This window comes from Oncorhynchus kisutch, linkage group LG9 (assembly GCF_002021735.2).
Source record: "Oncorhynchus kisutch isolate 150728-3 linkage group LG9, Okis_V2, whole genome shotgun sequence".
NCBI lineage: Eukaryota > Metazoa > Chordata > Actinopteri > Salmoniformes > Salmonidae > Oncorhynchus > Oncorhynchus kisutch.
Window position 1 is genome coordinate 10524566 of NC_034182.2, and position 2859 is coordinate 10527424.

Sequence of the window (2859 nt, forward strand, 5' to 3'; positions counted from 1 at the left end):
CCTGTTTCTTTTTTATATATGCACCTCTGGTAATATTTAGTCTCTTCGATTACTCCAAGCTGGAAGTATTTGCCTGTTAATTACAGATCTACCACAAGGTTACCAGGAGATGGCGCCAAACATGAAATGAAAGTCCAAGCGTTGTTGCATTTGTACAGGTAACCGCCAAAAATAAAAACACTCGAGTAAATGAGGATATAAAGTGTGGCTCAGTTGGAAGAACATGGCTCTTGCTGCACTTGGGTGGTGGGTTATATTCCCACGGGGGATCAGTATGAAAAATGGATGCGCTCACTACTGTAAGTTGCTCTGGATAAGTGTCTGCTAACTGATAAGACAATGTTAAAATACAGTGTATATAGAAAACAGGTGTGGTTCCTGAGGTAAATGAGCAATCAACATCCCATGTTTAAGAATGCCCAGTTATTATTTTGGCTACCGTGGCTTGAAGAAGAGATCTCATTGACTTTAAAAGAGGGGTTGTGTGTGTCACCAGATCTCAGCCCAATTGAACACTTATGAGCGATTCTGGAGCGGCGCCTGGGACATTTTCCTCCAACAAAATTGAATTTTTGTAGAATCTCTGCCAAGGAGCGTTGACGCTGTTCTGGCAACTCGTGGTGGCTCAACGCCCTATTGTTTCTTCTCTTTTGGCAGTTGCCTGTATTTAGTTGCTCTGTACAAGTGGTTGGTGCTCATTTGAATGAACAATCCATCATGTGAGTTTGTGTACATGGTCCCTCGGTCCTTGACGCAAAAGCAGTTTGGAAATATGCATCCTATTCCAGGGCTACTCGAACCCTACAGAATGACAGCTAGGAGTTGTGTAGGAGGCTACACAACACAGCATTATGGAAATGCACACAATATTTTCAAACAATCATTTTGAGAGCAGCCAGGCAGATCATGGCTTCAGCTCGTCTTAATGTGAGCAGCAGTTTCAGGGTGGAATAACTACAGCATTGCTCCAGCTCTTGTCTAATTTACACTTTCATTGTGGATTCAATATCTGCTAGTCAACGTGTTCTCATTTCACACAAAAGGTCAACGTACAAGAACCACTTCCAACTGGAACAATCTTGGAGAGTGTGCAATGCCAGAAGTCATCCCAGTGCAATTAAACAGACAAACACTCAGGCCTACAGTACAAGTGTGTAAATATGTCAAACATGTTAGAAATATATATATATATATACACACACAAAGGTGATTTAGTATAATAACACTACAATGTAATGTACTGCAATACCATATAAATGCACTGATATAAAAGACACCAGTTTGACAAAAGTCTGTATTGAAGTACTGAAAGAGTACACCAAAGCTGAAGAGCACATGGGATAATCTAGTGACACTTCTGCTGTATTTCATACTATTTGCAAGTAGCTCTCCATGTCTCTACATTGTAAGTGTATAGAAGACATCTCAAATAATGTCTTACAACTACACCTAGTATACTTTAAGTGGGGTCATTTTAGCACATAGAAAGAAGTACAATTCGTTGATTATATAGTACTATAAAGAACTTCAATTTATTTAGCACAAGTAAAGTTTGTCCAAAATAACAAAACAAAAAACATTTTCTCCTTATGGCAGCCCTCAAGTCACATCGTGGTCCCGGGGAACATCCATGAGACCCATCCTGAAAAGAATATGGTAAAACACCTCAATGTGAGGCTGTACAAGCAGATAATTGAAACGAGTGAAAAAAGCAGATATTAGTTTGGGACTGATAAGGTTCATTTACATGTCTCCTTCATATTGAAAAATGTGTTGTTCCCCAACTGTGGTCCCAAGAAACTAGTATAATCATCTCTGGGAAGCCAAGGGTGGGGTTGGTATTAGACTGGACATCCACTAGTGCAGCAATATAATCAAATTAATAGTATTTGTAGTGGTGATGTAGACAACCTATACATATCAGTCACAGAATCTACCTTGTGGGTCCAGTTGATTTGATTTCCCAGTTGAGGGGTTTTCCCCAAAATGTAAATAAAAGCCCAACTCAAAAAGTTGCCTAGGCACTTGATTTTAAAGTCCCAGGAACATCTGAGGCAACAATATGAAAGAGTGGGTCAACAACGTAAATAAGGCTGGTGAAGCATAACAAATAAATAAAATCCCTTAACATATTACATTTTATCATTATTAACTGTAGCAGTTAGAGACTGTACTTTATAAAAACAGGATTTCAAGCAATACATCATTATTCAAATAGTTTTATGACCAGAAAAACATGGTTTGTCTGGGGATGAATGACAATGTATTATTGCTACAGCCTGATTGATTTAATACTGATTGTTGCTAATCAGTATTACATCACTCAGGCTGTGGCAATAATGCATGCTTTAAATATGGCCTCCAATTAGCACATTGAGTTACAAACAATGTATACATTTGGGCTACATTTACAATAGGGATATACTTGACATTGGCCAGAACACAGTCATACATACTTACTTTCTATACAAGCATTTGTAGGACTCTGTTGAACTGGTTTGGTAGGTGGAAAGAGGCCTAATGAATGCAGGTGAGCACCCTTTACTGGGAATGTCCCGCCTCTTTCCAGGTGGTCATTATTGGGTTTTTGATTACGTTTGATGAAGGTGTGTGGCGGCCAATAAGGGGCGGGCTCCCCTCCACGGAAGGGGGATGTTAAGAGTTTTCTGTAGTACCTGTAAGACATTATTTGAGCTGTACTCTCTAAATAGACAATAAGAGCAGCATAGAAGAACTGACTTGAAGTAGACTATTGCCATGCATGGTTCTGATGGGACAATAGCAGATAGGTAATGTCTGTGGCTTCATAAGCATTATGCTTTATGAGCATTGTATGTGTCACGGTGAGGGCTGCTACAT

General features: G+C 39.5%; 1 long non-coding RNA gene across 1 annotated transcript; it reads right to left on the reverse strand.

The window, feature by feature from the left end:
• Positions 1 to 1277: 1277 nt before the first annotated feature.
• LOC109896540 (uncharacterized) lies at positions 1278 to 2541 on the reverse strand. The gene is made up of 3 exons (XR_002256115.2): positions 2461 to 2541; positions 1938 to 2049; positions 1278 to 1642 (listed from the first exon to the last, which is right to left on the reverse strand). It is a non-coding gene; the product is annotated as an uncharacterized LOC109896540 (long non-coding RNA).
• Positions 2542 to 2859: the final 318 nt, after the last annotated feature.